Below are 9,891 nucleotides of genomic sequence, written 5' to 3'. Positions count from 1 at the left end.
GACAATTACAGCCTGTTAGTTTTAATGCATCTTGAATTGCTTCCGTCTGCAGCTAATCTGACCGCTGGAAACAGTCACTTTTGCAATGCCCTTTAATTTTTCTGATTTGCGTGTGGGCGGTATCTGTTGGTATTAATATGAATGTTTTCCGGATTGAATTAGAGAAAACAAGACAAGCTTTCAAAGTAGCATCAACTTTCTTTGAGAAATGTGAACTCAGGAGCATGTATGAGGCAGTGGGAAACCATGCGGATGATTTAGGTCTGTCCCAGATCGCTGTCATGCAAACACGAAAAGGAGTGACAGAGAAGTCCCACTGGATCCTCAGATCTCCCCAGCACCACTCGACAGTCTCTTTAGCCCTCTTTGTTCTTAATTTTGCCAAATACTTGGCTCTTCCCGGGCGCTGGTTCAGGCACTCCAGCTCAATCCGTTAGAGTTGTGCTTGTGACCGGCCTCGTTGCCCGCAGCCGGTGGGGATACCCCTGTTTCCTAACTCACTGACCCGTGCAGACCCGCTGTTTTCTATGAATGAATGAATCCCTTAAACAGTTAAGGAGTGAGCCAAAATCTTCTTCCATCCCCAAAGTCAGCCAAACACGCGCTTTGTTTTTAAACTGACACGAGTTTAAAATAGCTGCTGTGTTAGTCTTTCCTTTCAACAGAGCCGGCTCCTGCCGTCTCTCTGCGCTCCCTCCGGCGTACAGCCACCTTGCCCTTGGCTTGTAGGAGTTGTCTTATGCCTATGCTTAAATCTGGTTTCTGGAAACTGCAGGTCCAGGGAAGTTCAAATTTGCTTTTTTAGGGAGAACAGACTGAAAAATGGCAACTACATTTTAACATAAGATTCTGATAAAAATGAATATGTTTTAAAAAATTCTTCACACAGCTTTCCTTCAAATTTTGACAAGAGTTTAAACCTAAAATAATTCTTCCCCATGTCTGACATCTGTACTTTATTTATACAACACCTTTTTTGATTTTTTTTTTTAATTGCAGAGGTGTTTTTCAATGGAGAAAAAGAAAATTATTGATAAAACTGAAAATTTGAAATATATTTCGATTGAGACACTCAGCCATTTCCAGTTTTTTGTTTTCTGAATCTTACTCAACAAAACCTCTTAATTATTTCTCCATAGCCACGGGATCAGCTCACTCCCTTCTTCTCTCTAATGGGACTATAAAATCCTCAGCTGGCAGATCTGCCTGTATGCCGGGCTGTGAGATGTGACACATCACGAGTATCTGGAGAGAGTAAATTTTCCATTCAACAAAGTAGCAGAGAGAAAGCAATTTCATTGCCTATGTGAGGACAGGTGGATGGTGGCCAAACACTTTCCAATTTTTGATTTGCTTTGTGTTTTCCCCGTTGTTACTGCTTTGGAATTGGCCCGTCCCAGGCAGTCCAGTTAGTGGTCTGGGACAGCTGGACTGGGCAGGACCTATGGCCACTCGGTGCTTGCCCTCATGCCTATCTGCTCACTGGGTGTGATTACTCCTCACCAGGCTCCTTGGCATAAACTGTGCCCTCCTGCATGCAGTGCCAGGGCTTTGCGTGCTTTACAGCCCGTCTCATCATATCAGTTCCTTTAACAATTCTGCCACATCTGCAAAATAAAAATTTTACAGACAGGGAAACTGAGGCACTGATGGGTGATGCCTCCTGCCCGAAGTTACGCAGTGGATGATGAGAAACAGAGATCAAGATTCCGGATCCAGCTCCTTCCATATCATACTGAGTTACGTCTTGTTTAAAGTACAGAAGTGAGTGTAGCAATTATCAAAGTTCAATATAGGAACTTTTTCTGTAGTAGGCTCTGAAATACTCTGTTGTGTTAATCATTTAAGATACAGTAAGGGCTGTGTTAAGACATTGTGTGGTTTAACGTAATCCTTATACTCACAAATTCACTGTTAAAACACAGCCTTGCGAGAGTGTGGGAAGCACTGCCTATCAATTTCAACTGGAGAAAATCTATATGCAGAAAACAGGAGAACTGGTAAACAACCAGTTAAGCGGTTCAGCCCGCTGTCACTCTATCCCTGCTGCATCAAAAAGTGCTGAATTCCTAAATGTGGAACCCAGATGCAAAAATAACAAAGACCACATTAAAGTGATGCTAATCATACAAGCTGTGGCTCTAGAGGAAGATGCGGAAGTGCTTGGGAGGCTGGTATAGGACTGGGGGAAAGACAGCACAGCCTACAATTGCTTTTTTAAATAACGTGTGCGGGGAAAAAGGTTTCTGTGCCACTACCAAAGCTCCTTGTGTGCAGCCTTGGGCATCTGAGACCGTGCGCCTACGCCCACACACGTGGGCAGGGTTCCCAACCCCTCCACAGATGTGGGGTCCCCCAGCCTTCTAGACAAGCTTGGGAGAGGACTACCTCAGGAGCAATCCTTATTACAAACTAGCCATGGGATGTGAAAAATCTACCTTTTATTACACCAGGCTTTGCAGGGAGCCAGTGATTTCACTAGATACACCCCAGCTGCCCAACTGGCCATGTGAAAGCAGCCCAAGCCCCTGCTCAGAGGCATGCCTGGCCCTCCTGCCTCTCGTTGCTGGTGACAGGACAGACATGGCTGCAAGAGCCCCCGGGGAGAGGAAGGCAGGACAGAGGCAGGTTCCTCCCAGTCCCCACAGTGATGTAGGGCAGAAAGTCCCTCCACAGTGGGGCCAGGCATGCAGGTGGCTTCTTGTGGCCAGTAAAGGAGTCTGTGAAAGGCGGTGTAATGACACAATACAATTGGGTGAACACCAGCATGCACTTAGTAAATGGATGATTGCTTCATTAGTGAGCTCTTTGGGGTTGGAGCCTGTGAGAAGGGCAGATATAGGCTCCTCCGTACTTAAGCTATACCACCTGGGGGAGAGGAAATGATGCCTTGTGACTGAGAAAACCTGATGGGTAAATTACCACCAATGAGGTGAAAATCAGAAGCTCCTAGAAAGGGCTGAGTTACAGAACTTTGAACTAGTCCCTGAGAAGTTGAGCTTAGAGCTTGGTGCTGGAGGCCTGGTTAGAGAAGGTAGGGGTTTGTCCTGAGGATGTGAAAAGTCTTGGCCTCTGGTGTTTTGGTGATGTCAGGAAGGTGTGAGCTCTCCTTTCCCTGGAAGGACAAAGTGCTGGTGCTACCTTGATGTTGCAGCCTGCTTCTCTTGAGAAGACTCTGGGTGGGGGAAATGAAAAAGGTGATATCTGGTACTGGAGAGGTAAGCTTTAACTTTGGTAGTTCTAAATAAAATTATATAGTCATTTGGAATGATGGAGAAATATGGCACTGTGGTTGATGTGGGGGTATAGCCGGAGTGGCCAGAAGTAGGGTCTGGAGGAGCCCAGTCTTGGGCAGAGCTGCTGCCCTGTGTGGGACACAGCAGATGAACAGCCTCTTCTACCTTTATCTGTTGGTCTTCACCCAGCCTGGTTGTGAGTCTGGAAGCAGAGGTGTTGGGACGCTGAGGTTGATCACTGAACAGACTGCAGCTTAAAATACTGTGTGAATCCTGTGAGAGGAGTTTCTGTGCAGTGTTTTTAGAGTAATGTTATTTTAATTATTATTCAAGTGCTTCAGTTGCTCTGGCTTCACCTTCTTCTTGATAGTGACTAGGACTGGGGCTGGTTACTTAGAGAGGCAAGTTAGGGCATTGCCTCACCTGCTGTGGCTAGCAAAACCAGTCTGCTGGCTGTGTGTTTTGTGCCTTGTTCTATTGCTACCCTCTCTGCTCTATTCACTGCCAGGGTTGTGTACAACATGGAGTACGGGGAAGGTTCCTGCAAGCTCTTCCCACCCTGCAGACAAAATAATCCTGAACTTCTGAATTTTGCTGCTATAGCATGAGCTTGTCCTCTAGGGAAGAGCAGGTGTTGCTTTATCCATGTAGGGGACCAAAAGCACTGCTTGGAACAGAGGGTGCAGGCACTAGAGTAGGAAGTGATGTTCTGCCTTTGAAAGCTGATTTGCTCTTGTCCTAGGGACAACAGAGCTCAGCCTGCAGTTCTGGCTGGAGTGATACTGCTGGTCTGCACCCCAACCCTGGGTGGGACACGGTGAGTTTTATTCCAGAGCAAGCTGATTCCAGCTTTCTGAGTAATCCTGGCTTATTGGAATAAGCTTTCCTTTGATCTTGTAGACAGAAGTCCACAACAGCTGTTCCGCAATAGATAAGGACAGCCACTCTCCAGGCTGACCGTGTTTGGAGATTAGTCCTCGGGATGTTCTGCAACAAAGGCACGCAGCCCATAAAGGCGAGACAGTCCTGTTGGTGTGCGCACCCGCAACTGGGACAGCGGGGTCGGGGAAGGAAGCTGTCTGCTTGTGTATCGGGGCTGTAGCGTGCTAGGTGTGATGTAAATGGATGAACTTCTGCTTTGTCTCTCTGCTGTATACCCACAACTGTTTCCTCTTATGGAGGCTGGGGAGAAATGCTATTCTTGCCTGTTAAACTTGGGGCATGTATGCTGAATCTGGAAGTTGCTGTAAAGATTTTTGCTGAAGTTGCTGAAAAAAATTCCCCCCCCCTTTTTAATGGAAATTACTTGATTACAAACTCTTCTCTTAAAGTTTTTAGTAAGAAGTTCTTAAAATTTGTTATTCCAAATAGACTTGCTAAAATGTCTCTCTGTGCATTACTTGACTTAAATGTTGCTTTGGTCTTGCAAGAGGGAAAGACAGCATTCACTCGAGATGGGTGTTTTTGGCAATGTTGATTTTGGGCTTCCTGCAGGGATCACAAAAACCTTTTGGATGTATGTATTTTCAGTAGGAAAATAGTTCCATATTCTCCTCAAGGCTTTTTGAGGGAATGAAAAATATTCTATATGTATGATCTCTGTTGAGTGTGGGTCAGCATGAGTCCAAGCATTGGTCCTTACCAGAATCCATTACATCTCTGGGCAAGCTATCTGACAGAGTGATATGGCTTTTGTTGCCCCTTGGCCTTTGTATGTCACCCCTTTCTGGGTACTCTGGGATGTTGTGAGCTGAGATTCCCCTAACAGCGATGCTAGCTCTCCCTGTGAGGAGCAGGACTTGGATTTGAAGGCTGCCAAAAGTGTGGGTGAGACTGTGGAAATAACCTTTGCCTGTAGTTGAAGGTATTCAGGAGCAGTGGTGGACATGACTTCACCGTGCCCGCTGCTCAGCATGAGTAACCAGTTCCATGCATTTCCATGCCAACCATTAATTTCCAGATGCAATGACTAGCACGGTATTTTCCATTTCCAGATCTTGTTTGTACTGGCATGATTTAAAATACTTGGTAATTACAGTGGTTCCTATAGTCAAACTGCTAGAGCGGTGCATGGTGCTTGGAAGTTTCTTCTTTAGCTAGCAATTTCAGTAATGACAGTAATTCAGATAATCTATCTTCGTGTCCTTGTGGCTTTCAGAAGTATAGGGCTTTTTTTCTTTTTTAGATATGTAGCCCTATCTCTATATATAGCTCAGTGGATATCTAGTATTCTAGATGTGTTAAAATAAACTCGACTGTGAAATTCCAGTCCCATCACCACAAACTTTCTGATGTTGCTCTTCATGTTAATGCAATCAAGTAAAGGGGGGACGAAAATGGAGGGGACAGAGGGGGGAGCTTGGCAGGCTGCTGTGGGCACCGGCTGGCTGTGTTGCCAGGCTGCTTCGGGGGTTTGGGTGTGCGCCAGCAGCATCTTGTCCTTAAATTGTTGAGTGATTGTGGATATGCTGGACTTTTCCCCTGAGCTAAGCAGACTGGATAGAGGTGAAAGAGGCCAGGGCACAGTGAGAAACCCAGGGTGTTGGCACTGAGGTGTGCAGCCCTGGGTGTGCGGGATGGGCTGTCCCCAGAGGGACATGCTGGTGATGCTTGACCAAGCTCTGTGTTGCTCGTGTCTGCTCCCCACAAGTTAACAGCTGAGACATGATATGGTGGTTTCCTCTCAAAGATGAGGTGGCCTCAATGAGTACAACTTCAGGCAGCAGTTGAGCCTCATTTTGGGCGACAGCTCACAGCATAATAAACAGTTTTGGCAGCCAAATGTGACAATGTCCTATTGAACAGGGAAAATCCTTCAGTTTTGGGAAGATGGCCGAATCCCCAAGCTGCTCTCCTTTGCTGGTTAAGTCTACTACGAAGAGAGACGCTCCTAAATTACTTCTGGGAGAAACTGGTAAGACAGATCAGAGGCAGACATCTCCCTTAGTGTGCAATTATATGTGCTGCTTGCTTTGAGAAGAGGCCAAAGCAAATGGGAAGCAGCAATTAAGGTAGGCACCAGCAATGGAGACCTAAAGTATAGAGCACGGTGTTTATCAGTCGTCACTGTACAGAAAAGACCTCTCCTTAATTTGACTGAAGAGGGAAGAGCTGTAGCTCAATATTTTTGTGTATTGATTAACTGTTATTTTGCCCAGAAGATTCTCACATGCAGAGGAGGGTGGGAGGGGCAGATGTTGATTAAATGTAAGCTCTTCTGCAAATGCGTGTGACCTCTGGCAAGCTGCCCATTCTTACCTTCCCTTCAAAGGCAGGGAACAGAGGTGGAAGGGTTTGCTATGCCTCTGTTCAATTAACCCCTGTATTTTCAACTAGAGGCTGACAAAACTGGGGGATCCTGAGCCTAGAACAAGCCCTTGAGGTCACTGCTGTCATACCAACAATAAATCAACCAAAATAACTTTTTTGAAGTCTTGAGCAGTAAATGCAGTCTCTCTGAGATTCTGTGACCACATAGCACATTGAAGATTGCTAGAAAGAGCTGTTGAACACACAGCGCATCATATCCAGGATGTTTGTGCCCATAGTGTGTATGGGAAGTCGTGTGTTTCCTGTAAAGCAATAAAACATCATTGAAATCTAGCTGAATTCAGAATCTGTATGTAAACAGATTCAGGTATCAACAGTTTTCTTTGTGGTAACCTATGTATAGGGTTGTTTCTGCTGCTTTCCAGAGATCTGAAAGCTAAAGCCAAATCAAATGAAATATTGTTGTCACCTGCCTCTAGAACCAGGGACCCATAACAGACCCATCAAAGCCCAGCTGGCAGCAGGACCACTGAGGGCCAAATTGCTTTTTTGTGGTACCTGTACATGTATGCAAGGAAGTGCTGTGGAAGGTGTTTCGGAGACATAACAAAAGAGATGTTGGTATGTTCCACCTTTTTCCGTAAGTGTGTAACTTGAGGTTAGCCCCATCAGCAGAAATACTCAATTTGATCCACAACTCAATACTCGATTTGATCCTGCTACTTTCTAGGCTTTGCTTGAAGCTACTGTAGGTTTTGAAGCCCTCTTCCAACCCTAGATGGGGGTTCAACTCCCCGGTTCTTAGGACAGTAGTCAAGTTACCTTGTTTTTCTTACATACGTGTGTGTACATACAATTATTAGAGACATGTAAACACATATACATATATGGCTACAAGGGTATCCAAAGCACAGCAGTGGTGAGGACTTGCCAAAGAAGGCTAAGAGCTGCTTAGGAAGTCTCCTTCCTTGCTTGTGTCCAGTGGACCTCCATGCCATCTGAAATCCCTTCTCTTCTAAACAACATTGCAAGACTCATTCTCTAACAGTGTGGTCCTTGATGCTGTCACAGTTTTACTAAGGGCCTTAGAGGCTTGGTAGCCTGTGGTCAAGTTTAGTGCTTTCCCCACCAATGAGAGAACTATACCCTGCTGCCATCAAGAAGCAGTGGGAACAGCAAAGCTCATTAATGCTTGCTTTGTTAATAAGAAATAGGAAGTATTACCTTCAGCTTCAGAGCCCTACTTGAAAAACAGTTGTCCTCATAATAAAGAGGGGCCACTCTGCCACCAGATGCAGGGTGCTGTGCTCATATCTTTGTCTAGTAAGCGCTCCTGCTGTAGGGACATCAGCATCCCAGGTCTCTTCTTGCAAGCCTGTAGCTTACATGGTTCTTTGGTAGCTTGCACTAAAGGTTTTTAATTTGTCCCAGTGTATCTGCAGAAAAGGGATGTTGTGTCTTGCTTGCAGTGTGGTAAGGGGCTGCAGAATATCTGTGGTGTGCTCTTACAAACTGAATATTGATCCTGTGTTTGATTGATCAGCCAGGGACTGACCTAGATGATGACAATCCTCATGATCTGTTTGAGCTCTCCATTTGCTGAGCATCTTTCAAGAGGAGGTATGTGAATCATGGACTTGAGACTCCCTGGTCTTCTACGCCTTTTCATAAAGGGAAGGAGGACACATCTGAGGAGACATCAGAGTACGTCTGACACATGGTCTGGAAATGAAGCAAAAGCAACTCCAGTATCCTGCAGTGTCAGCGGAGATGTTTTTCTTTTCATTTTCTGAGAGGTGCTGCAGCAGAAAACCAGATCTGCTTCCTCAAAGACTGTCACTCCCATCTGGAGAACATAATATTTGACCCGCGGGCTTAATTTGCTGTCAGTCTCCCACATCTCCCAGGAAGGAGTCTCCATCTCTTTTAACTTGAGGCTGTTACCTCTTGCCCAAACAACAGGTTTCCCAAGGCTTGTTCTTGAGCCAGATGAGAAATATGAAATAAATGAATGCAAAATACAATCTTCCTTTTTAACTAATACCAATAAAAATGCTTTGAAGAGAGAGTGCTTTGCAAGTGCTAATTGATAGGATTGTCATTGCAACTCCACATTGCCACTGCAGAGGAATCAGGCTATAAAGTGCAGTGTGTCACTGAAGACACATGTCTCTCTGGTTGTGATGATTTTTTTTTTTTATTGAGCATCTTGTTCTCAGCTGCTACTAGAAGCAGGAAATCTCTTAAAGCTGAGAAGAGCTGGTACAGTTTGTGCCTTGAATTGGTTATGCTTTTTCACCTACTTGTGTGAAGCTGGAGCTATTGCTTCTGAGCAGAAGTCCCTCTAGCAGCTCTGAGGGAGCTGGCTGCCATTCCTGACTAAAGACTGAAATAGTTGCAAGATCATGACTGAGCAACTGGGGTGGTGGAGGTTGGGGTGGGCGATAGGCTCTAGGTTGAGGTAGACTTCATCCTCAAGCACACCAACCTCTTGAAAGTCCTTTACTACCTTGTCTCATCCTTTTCTGTGGCCCCAGTGGGAGAAATTGCAGGAGTTGGGGACCCCGCTGTACTGTCTCTATCAAGTGTGGTCTAAGCACATCCCCACTAGTATGGCCTATGAAGAACTTTGGTTTTTCCTGCAAACCAAAAATACCAACTTTTTAAAAATATCTGGAAATAAACATGATCCACTGAAATTCATAACAAAGCACAAATTGAATCCTTCATGCTGTGTAACAGCCATAAATAAAGGCTTTATGGCTGAGAAGTTGTAGGCAATGTTCCAGCAAAATCGGATTTATTCCCTCCCCACCCCCTGCAATATAAATCTCTGGAAATGGGGGTTCCAAGGGCTGTTCTGACACAATGTTAACTGCAGCTTCTTAAACCAGACTCCCTGCCAATATTTATAGTTCACGTTCTGTGCATGGTATGTGTGTATATAACTGCACCAGTTTTACAGTTGATTTCTCAGTAGTCATGTGAAACCAAAACAACTGATGGGCTGAACTTGGAATCACTTGTGCATTTCTCTGATTTAAAAAAGAAAAAAAAGTCTGCCTTAGTGTTAGGAAAAAGATCTCTTGATTAAAGTTGTTCCAAGTCAATGGTGGCCCAACCTCTGTGAGTGTCATGTTCCTTCTCCCCAGAACCACTGGCTGGGTTTCTAGGGGAACCCTGCAAGGTGGATTTCAACACCCAGTTGTTTGTACAGTTGTAAAGTGAGTAGCTGCATGCTTTCTTCTCACAAATGCCTGGCCCTACCACGATTTGCTGTCCACTCCAAAGTTTAGCCCTGAGGTTTCATGAAATACATCCTTGGAGTAATTAACCAAGTCCTAAAACTGCAGTCTAGCCAGGTCATTCCCTGTTAAGGTAGAAC

The sequence above is a fragment of the Ciconia boyciana genome, chromosome 14, assembly GCF_034638445.1.
Source record: "Ciconia boyciana chromosome 14, ASM3463844v1, whole genome shotgun sequence".
Lineage (NCBI taxonomy): Eukaryota > Metazoa > Chordata > Aves > Ciconiiformes > Ciconiidae > Ciconia > Ciconia boyciana.
The sequence above is the reverse complement of the archived record's forward strand: the minus strand, read 5'-3'. Positions refer to the sequence as shown.